This window comes from Bos grunniens, chromosome 24, assembly GCF_055505025.1.
Source record: "Bos grunniens cultivar Pamir isolate PY7600 chromosome 24, Bosgru_T2T1.0, whole genome shotgun sequence".
NCBI lineage: Eukaryota > Metazoa > Chordata > Mammalia > Artiodactyla > Bovidae > Bos > Bos grunniens.
The window spans coordinates 4,418,448-4,428,846 of NC_141188.1; positions in this window are offsets into that span (position 1 = coordinate 4,418,448).

The window sequence follows — 10,399 nt, forward strand, 5'->3', positions numbered from 1 at the left end:
GGTCTCCGGGGCCCTCTGGTAGAAAGCGGTGATGAGGGCAGGAGAAGCCCGTCCTCCTGGGACCCAGGACAGCAGGCAGGGTGGGACACAACACTCTGCTTCGTGTGGAAAGAGTGAGCACTTCACTCCCCAGCAGTTCACTGAGGCATCTTGTCACTGCCGCCTGGACCCGGGGAGCCCATGGCCTCATGAAGTCACCTTCTCCAGGTCCTGCTTCCAGTGTGTCCTGGATGGGGGCCAGGAAGACCAGCATCTCCTCCAGTACAGCTAGTCACGGGAGGAAACAGCCCCTGCAGCCCACAGCCACCGCCGGAGCTGACGGCAATACTCGGGGCACGGCCAGGACGTTGCTCTTTGACGCTCGTCATTCTGGGACTTCTCTTTATCAACTACATTCATTCTTACCCTTGTCTCCTACTGAAATTCTCTTTTCCCCTGTAACAGTTTTTTTGAGTTTTCCCTGCTGGCTCAGATAGTCAAGAATCTGCCTACAATGCAGGAGACCCAGGTTTGATCCCTGGGTCGGGATGATCACCTAGAGAAGCAAATGACCACCCACTCCAGTGTTCTTGCCTAGAGAATCCCATGGACAGAGGAGCCTGGCAGGCTGTAGTCCATGGTGTTGCAAAGAGTCAACTGAGTGGCTCACACTTTCACTTTTTCCTGTTATATTTAAGATGAAAACTTTGTGTAATATGTGTGCGTATGTGTATATGTGTATACACATTTATTTCATTTTGAAAAAACTATCTTTTGAAAATTTTCAACCCTGGATTTTTAAAAAAACGACCAATTTAAGAAAATGATTTGATAGTCATTATTTTCAATTTTTAATTTTTTTAATTTCTTGAGTCCTTTGATTTGTCAGACATTTTACATACAGAAAGGTAATTTGTCAAAAGTTTTGCAACATTTTTGTGTTTGTCATTTATATTAATTTTTTAAAGTAAGACCTTTTTAGAACAGTTTTAAGTTTACGACAGAATTGAGGGGAAGTTATGGAGATATCCCTGTAGCTCCTGCATCCCACTATGAACATCCCCTACCAGAGAGCTGCATTTGTCAGGAACTGATGAACCTGCATTTACACACATCATTACCATCAAAGGCCATGGATTACAGTGGAGTTCACTCTTGGCGTTGTAAATTCTGTGGGTTTGGATGATGCATAATGACACATATTCACCAGTATAGTATCATGCAGATGGTTTTCACTGCCCTGGAATTTTCCTGTGTTTCTTTTATTCATTCCTCCTTCAACTCCTGGCAATGACTGATTTACTGTTTCTATAGTTTCCAAAATGTCCTATATTTGGAATCATACAATATGTAGTCTTTTCAGAGTGACTTTTTTCATGCAGTAATATGCATTCAAGGTTCCTCTATGTTTTTTTCATGGTTTGATAGATCCTTTCTTTTAAGGACTGAGTAATATTCCATTGTCTGGATGGACCCCAGTGTATTTATCCATTCATCTACTGAGAAACATCTTGGTTGCTCCCACATTTTCACGATTATAAATAAAGCTGTGGTAAACATCATGTACAGGGTTTCATGTGGTCATAAGCTTTCAGCCCCTTTGGGTAATATTAAGAGGTATGATAAAGCTGAATCTCCAGTACTTTGGTCACCTCACGCGAAGAGTTGACTCATTGGAAAAGACTCTGATGCTGGGAGGGATTGGGGGCAGGAGGAGAAGGGGACGACAGAGGATGAGATGGCGGGATGGCATCACTGACTCGGTGGACGTGAGTCTGGGTGAACTCCGGGAGTTGGTGATGGACAGGGAGGCCCGGTGTGCTGCGATTCATGGGGTCGCAAAGAGTCGGACACGACTGAGCGACTGATCTGATCTGATCTGATCTGATGACTGATGAGTTGTGTGCTAAGGGTGTGTTCAGTTTTGTAAGCAGCCACCAAAGAAGACGAGCTGTCTTCCGAAGTGGCTGCACCACTGTGCGCCCCCGCCAGTGACGGAAAATGTCCCTGTTGTTCCACGTCACTGACAGCGTTTGGTGTCTGAGTTCCAGGTTGTAGCCATTCCAGCAGGTGAGTGGTGACATCTCATTGTTGATTTACTTTGTATTTACCTGAAGATATACTAAGTATGACGATGTGGAAGCCAAAATGGCAAGGATAATACCTTTTATAATTGCTCCAAAAAACCACTAACTGTCCAAATGCTTAGGTGTCAATCTAACAAAACACATATAGAATGTAGTGCTGAAAACGAGCAAATGCCGAGGGAAGAATCAAAGAAGAGCTATACTGGTGGAAAGTTCATGAACTGGAAAACGCAGCATAGTAAAGATATATTCAGCCTAAACATATGTGTCCTAAATGTGGGCATGCATCAGGTTTTACTCACATCTTGTTTTCCTTAAATACAAAACCAGGAATGTCCTTAGGATCATTAAGTTCCATGATTTTACTTTAATGGTAGAGAAATCAAACTCAAAAGTTATGAGTGACAGCCTCTTCAGGGATTTGGTCGCCAAGACTGGATGACACGTCACTTGATTCTCCACCAGGTCCCATGAAATCCTCCCCAGTGTTCTAATTCCCTAGCCCAGAAGTTATACGCTCCTTGGTCTGCCCTTTTGTTTGAGTCTCACGTATACATAAGTGTTTAAGGGTTCGTTAACTGGATGCATGTCTCCTGGTCCTTATTCCAGTCTATGCATGTGCTGGGGGAGGCACAGGGCTGGTGCTCACATCAACCTCTCTGCCCTCTGCATGTGCCAAGGTGCAGTGCCTGTCATAGAAGACGTGCAGCCCCCTAAGTAGCCCTGGTTAAAGCAACTATTTTTTTTCTTCCTGTTTACCAAGTGTTTATGCTGTCATTTTAATCTGATATCATAAGAGTAGCTCTTTTCCTGCTTTAAAAAGGATGCATTTTGGAGAGAGCATCCGTCTGTTGTTGTCCTCTCAGCCCCAGAATCCACTCGCTGTCACTTTCGCTCTCTTACTAGAACGTGCTGCCCATCAGAGGGACTAAAAACATAAAATATGAGACTGTATTCCCCCACACCCCAAATTAAGCCTTCCAGAAAGATGCTAACATGCCCCAGTTCCCTCTATCTGCTGAATTTTTCAGCAACTCAATCCCCCAAACCATTTTTATATTTGGTCACACATAAGCCGAACCAGGGTAATTGACACTAATGATTTTCAGCTCGTATTTATTTGTCTATTGTTTCATTCTGACTCTATTTTTTCCTTTTCCATATCTGTTTTTCTCCCATTGTATGTTAAGTTCCACCGAGATCTATCTTGGCTTCACAGAGTCCCAGGACTCAGAAGCTAATCATATCCCAGAGCGCTGATGCTGGATGTCCCGCGGTGTTCGGAATTTACATGAGTTGTTTATTCGCACACTGTTGGTTAGGGATCATTTCACTGTGGATAGCATAGTCTGGCAAACACATGGGCACGCGGACACACACACATTCACAAACACACATCTCCAGTTAAATATTCATGATACCTAACATTATCACAGGGCTTTTCATACAAAGAAATGACCAGCATTGTCATTCAAGGCCTGTATTACCTTATGCAGAGAATGCTAAGCAGCATATTATTACATCCACTGTATGACAGACGAGTTCCAGCGGAAGAGGCTAATAACAATGAATTAATGTGGAGTGGGTTTGAGGGAGAAAAAAAAACAGGACAAAGGAGCTTTGAGAGAGGAGATAAATGTTATTGCACATTTTGATTTGGCCTCCTTCGAATTCAGCCTGAATGCTGAGTGAAGTTGTTTTTTTTTTTTTTTTTCCCCCATGGTTGTCCATTTCTGAGAGGATAGAGTGTTGACCTGTGGGAAGATACTCAATGGCAATTATTTCAGTGAGATCAAATAAAAACCAAGCTTGAAAAGGAAATAAATTCATCTTTCTACATCTCTGTATTCTACTTCAAATATACAGCGTGTTCATATCCTACTATTTAGTGGTCTTTACAAAGAAAAACATGCGACCTTTGCATTCAACCTTTTCCTTCATTTCAACCCAGATAGGGATGTCCTCTTACGGGAATTAAATACAGTATGTCATGTGCCAGCACAAGGAATGGAAAACTTCGAATTCACTTCGTGGCCGGCAGATGACAACTGGCCTCAGGAGAACAGATGATTGGGATGGAAGGAGTCACATTAGAATTCCTCCGAGACCACAGATTTCCGTCTGCCCTTCTGCCCCCGGTGCTGGTCTCCACCACGTCTGGGCCAAACTGGTGGTCGTAAGGATTTAAATTACAAGTGCCATTGGCTCATCAGATTGTATGTTCAGCATCGCATTAATAGAATTTAGACCAAAGGTCATGCTAGGCTTGAAACAGGGTGGGGATAACTGTTGACATGAGCTTTTCATGGAGGGTAAGGGATACGTTTATGTAGAAATGCAGTCTACAAATGTACTAGCTATTGTGGACATAGTAGATCATTTATCCAATTAATAAACACAAAATGTTCACCAGGTAACAGGTGCTTCACTGAACTCCAGAGAGTCAAAGGTGAATAAATCTCACCTCTGAGGAGCTCACAATTTAATTTAACAGTACAATGCTTTGGGAAAAACATGTCTGCAGTAGATGATACTGAAAAGGTGAAGAGAAAGATGAACAGTATAAAAACATGTCTCAGAAGAATGAATAAAAAGTGAGTTCTGAATGGAAAAGGAGAAATAAGAAATCAGTTCAGTTCAGTCACTCAGTCATGTCCCACTCTTTGCGACCCCTTGGACTGCAGCTCGCCAGGCCTCCCTGTCCATCACCAACTCCCGGAGTTCACTCAAACTCATGTCCATCGAGTCATGACATGCCACCCAATGTGATGCCACCCAATCATCTCATCTTCCATTGTCCCCTTCTCCTCCTGCCTTCAGTCTTTCCCAGCATTAGGGTCTTTTCAAATGAGTCAGTTCTTGGCATCAGGTGGCCAAAGGATTGGAGTTTCAGCTTCAGTATCAGTCCTTCCAATGAATATTCAGGACTGATCTCCTTTAGGATGGACTGGTTGGATCTCCTTGCAGCCCAAGGGACTCTCAAGAGTCTTCTCCAACACCACAGTTCAAAAGCATCAATTCTTCAGTGCTCAGCTTTCTTTATAGTCCAACTCTCACATCCATACATGACTACTGGAAAACCCATAGTTTTGACTAGATGGACCTTTCTTGGCAAAGTAATGTGTCTGCTTTTTAATACGCTGTCTAGATTGGTCATAACTTTTCTTCCAAGGAGCACGTGTCTTTTAATTTCATAGCTGCAGTCATCATCTGCAGTGATTTTGGAGCCCCCCAAAATAAAGTCTGTCACTGTTTCCATTGTTTCCCCATCTGTTGGCCATGAAGTGATGGGACTGGATGCCATGATCTTCGTTTTCTGAATGTTGAGCTTTAAGCCAACTTTTTCACTCTCCTCTTTCACTTTCATCAAGAGGCTCTGTAGTTCTTTGCTTTCTGCCATAAGGGTGGTATCATCTGCATATCTGAGGTTATTGATATTTTTCCCAGCAATCTTGATTCCAGCTTGTGCTTCATCCAGCCCAGCATTTCTCATGGTGTACTCTGCATATAAGTTAAATAATCACAGTGACAATATACAGCCTTGACATACTCCTTTCCCTATTTGGAACCAGTGTGTTGTTCCATGTCCAGTTCTAACTGTTGCTTCTTGACCTGCATACAGAGTTCTCAAGATGAGTAATGTTAATACATGGATCCTGGGAGTTGGCCGAGAGCTTGGCTGGAAGAAGCAGGATTGGAGGATTCAAGACAAGGAGGCCTGGGGGAGGGGCGTGTGTGGGCCTGGGGGCGCGGGGGTGATGCGTGCACACTGCATTGCTTGCATCTTGCATGGTGACCGTCAGAGAGCACTGGCCAGAGGAACAGCACTGGATAAGAGGGTCCTCAGTGAAGGAAACCCCACCTCCATCCAGCAGGATGGCCCTCCCCCGGCTCCAGTGGGCTCCTGACCACGGACCTGCCACCCAGTCCCCCCAGGGCCTCATTCACTCTCCTCCAGATCTCCAGTCTGCTGATTCATTCTCCCAGTCAAGAGTTTGCTCTTCTGATGTATGTTTTCTGCTTTTTTTCTTTATTAAGTCTCCCCCTCTGCTTTCTTTAAATTAGGAATGTTGAAATTATCTTTAAACACATGAACACTTCGTTTGCTTTCTTTCCATACAGAATGCAGATGAGGGAGTCCTTGCCTTCTGTATGGAAAGAATGTGAATGCTGTGGGCACAGATTTTAATCTATAATAATCATGTTTTATTTTTTCTATTATCGCACTTTTAATTTCCTCTTTGACCATGTAGTCATTTGAAAGAGTGCTTTTAAGTATATAAGAAGAATTTTTTCCCTTAAATTCTTATTATTAGTTTCCTGTTTTATTACATTTTCTAAATGAATCGTTGTTTTGACTCCAAAGGTCATCACTCGTTTAATAAACACATGAGAGAATGTGGGGTCTTAGTTCTTTAACATTGTAATTTTAAAGAATTATTTTCTTGATTATTTGTTTCCTGACTTTTGCAATATAGATTGCATTTTCTTCACTTTATTCCTGCTTTTTTGTTCTCTTGTGGTTTAGAAAGTTAATGCCATGTTTTAAATTTTACCAGTGGTTAGCTAAAACTTTTCAAATAAATATTGCATTAGTCTAATTAAGATTTTAAATGGGAGAAATTTTCTCCCTTTATGCCATATAAGGAATTTATCATTTTAAAAACTACTTTCTGCTGCATTTCCAGTTTCATTAACCTGTTTATATCCTATGTTTTAAAACAAGTTTTTTTTAATTGTAAATTCCTTATCCTCTATATTTGCAAAAACTTTTTGGATATTTGAATATGTTTAATCATTTTTGTGTTTATTGCAAGTTCTAATCTATCATGAACTTATTCACTATTGGTCTTTTTTGTTTTTTTGATGATTCAGAGAAAGGATTCTTGCCCTCCAGTCTGTGGACCAGATCCAGCTACCACCTAACTGTGCATGGCCCTGAGTTACGAATGGTTTTCCATTTTTATATGATTTTTTAAAAATCAGAAGATGAATCATATTTTGTGATTCTGTTTCCAGAAATAAAGTTTATTGGAACACAGCAGTGCCCCTCATGTATGTATTGTTGAAGGTTGCTTTAGCAGTAGCAGGGTTTATTAGTTGCCACGGAGACCACTGCTGCTGCTACTGCTGCTAAGTCGCTTCAGTCGTGTCCAACTCTGTGCGACTCCATGGACTGCAGCCTACCAGGCTCCTCCATCCATGGGATTTTCCAGGCAAGAGTACTGGAGTGGGGTGCCATTGCCTTCTCCGCACAGAGACCACAGGGCTCACAAAGTTTAAAATATTTACCACTTGACCCTTCTAGAAAATGTTTGCTTGTTTGCTTATCTCTGATCTAGAGCAGTGATTCTGGTCTTTTTTCTAGGAACACACTTGAAGGATGAGGTTTATGATGTGTGGGAACACAGTTCCTTTCCCCAGGCCCTGAATTTGCCCAAAAGTGAAACAATGCAATATTTCTAATTGCTAGGGATATGGATGGTGTGTCAATAATTGTGCTTATTACAGGCTGAGAGTACGGCAATGAGGCTGAATTCTATTATCCTAACCTCCCATCACTCTCAATTAAGCCCATCGGAATGTAAGGGGATGAGAGGCCTTTTACTCCAGGACTGACCTGAAATCTTCCCTAGTTTATTATACCTTTGAAGAGTTGATTGCTAACTCTGGTGCTGTACCGTGATGAAATCTCTCATGGCACCTCTCTCTCCTGGAGTGTCAAGTGCGATCATTGTGGAAGAACAGCTTTTTGGATGTTGGCTTCGGCAGGGACCCCCCCAGGTGGCACGTTCTTCTGCGACTTGACGTGTATGGACACGTCTCTGCGTTATTCGCCTCTTTCCCAGTACTGCTGAACAAGATGTTCCGGGTCCGTTTTTGTTCACTGCTGTGCTACACTGAGGAAACATGCTCACACCCCTGCTCTCAAAGAAGACCAGGTTCACAGGGTAGATCCCCCACCCCCACCGTTTTCTAACCCTACTCAAGAAAGTCTAGTGAATTGAAAACCATTGCTTCCTGCCCTCTTGGAGGTTGCAGTATGAGACAGTCTTTAAACCAAAGAATGAAGTTGTGATCTGATGAGGGCAGCGTGGGGGAAAGATGAGACTGGAGCCCAACATGACGGGGACAAATCTTTTGAGAAGTGACATATCACTGGAGCCTTGAAATGACATCCTGGGGACCCTAATTCCATGACTCATGTACTCTTTGCATCAGGACGCAGAACTAGCATGTAATTCAGCACAGGTTTTTAGTCCATGTACTTCTGTGCCTGGGGAGGCAACAGGACCCGTGGTTCCCTGATTCTGCATAATTGTGTTTTTAAATGGTTTCACTAATATAAAAATCAATCCTGGCCATGGAATACATGAATGTGTAACCCAAGAGCACTTTCCCATAAAGATGTTTGGAGAATATTTGAAGTTTTTCTTGTTAGCTTCTCATTGATAAGAGTACTTTGCTTGGCTTATTTTGGCTCTGGGAAGATATCTAGTTTTTATAAATTGAGATAAAAAAGATATCATGTTTTTATGGATTGAGAAGCAACCAATGATCAGTTTCTTCTCCTCGTTATGTGTGTATGTGTTCAGTCACTCAGTTGTGTCCAACTCTTTGCAGCCCCATGGACTATGACCCACCAGTCTCCTCTGTCCATGGAATTCTCCAGGCAAGAATACGGGAATAATGGAGTGGGTTGCCATTTCCTCCTCCAGGGAATCTTTCTGACCCAGGGATCAAACTCGTATCTCCTATATCTCCTGCATTGGCAGGAGGGTTCTTTACTACTGATTCACATGGGAAGCCTCTTCTTTTCCTTTAGGTGTGGCCTATTCCAAATATTAAAGCTGAAATATCTACTAGACTATGACTCACCTGAACTGAGCTCCAGGTTAAAGTTGTGGAATTCACAGGATGGGGAAATAAGTCTTTCCAGTCTTGGGCTTCCTCAATGTAGATCCATTTCAACTCCCCATAGAGCTGGGAAATCTCCACTCTTGAGATACTAAAGCTCTGGTCCAGCCAAATCCTTTAACAGCAGTGCTTCCATGATTTAAAAGACATAGATGTTTACACTGTCTCCCTGGAAGGTCTACTTTGGAGCATCATCACAATCATCAGCATTGATTATAAACAGTGTCATCAATATTATAACGGCCGCCATCTGTGGGCCGTTTATATGAAGCAGGGCAAAGGCTAATAGGGTTTTGCCAAGAGAACACACTGTTCATAGCAAACACCCTCTTCCAATAACACAAGAGAAGACTCTATACATGGACATCACCAGAAGGTCAACACCAAAATCAGATTGATTATATTCTTTGCAGCCAAAGAAGGAGAAGCTCTATACAGTCAGCAAAAACAAGACCGGGAGCTGACTGTGGCTCAGATCATGAGCTCCTCATTGCCAAATTCAGACTTAAGTTGAAGAAAGTAGGGAAAACCACTAGACCATTCAGGTATGACCTAAATCAAATTCCTTACAATTATACAGTGGAAGTGAGAAATAGATTTAAGGGACTAGACCTGATAGACGGAGTGCCTGATGAACTATGGACGGAGGTTCGTGACATTGTACAGGAGACAGGGATCAAGACCATCCCCATGGAAAAGAAATGCAAAAAAGCAAAATGGCTGTCTGAGGAGGCCTTACAGATAGCTGTGAAAAGAAGAGAAGCCAAAAGCAAAGGAGAAAAGGAAAGATATAAGCATCTGAAGGCAGAGTTCCAAAGAATAGCAAGGAGAGATAAGAAAGCCTTCCTCAGTGATCAATGCAAAGAAATAGAGGAAAACAACAGAATGGGAAAGACTAGAGATCTCTCCAAGAAAATTAGAGATACCAAGGGAACATTTCATGCAAAGATGGGCTCGATAAAGGAAAGAAATGGTATGGACCTAACAGAAGCAGAAGATACTAAGAAGAGGTGGCAAGAATACACACAAGAACTATACAAAAAATCTTCATGACCAAGATAATCATGATGGTGTGATCACTCACCTAGAGCCAGACATCCTGGAATGTGAAGTCAAGTGGGCCTTAGAAAGCATCACTACGAACAAAGCTCGTGGAGGTGATGGAATTCCAGTTGAGCTATTTCAAATCCTGAAAGATGATGTTGTGAAAGTGCTGCACTCAATATGCCAGCCAATTTGGAAAATTCAGCAGTGGCCACAGGACTGGAAAAGGTCAATTTTCATTCCAATCCCAAAGAAAGGCAATGCCAAAGAATGCTCAAACTACCACACAATTGCACTCATCTCACACGCTAGTAAAGTAAATGCTCAAAGTTCTCCAAGCCAGGCTTCAGCAATATGTGAACCATGAACTT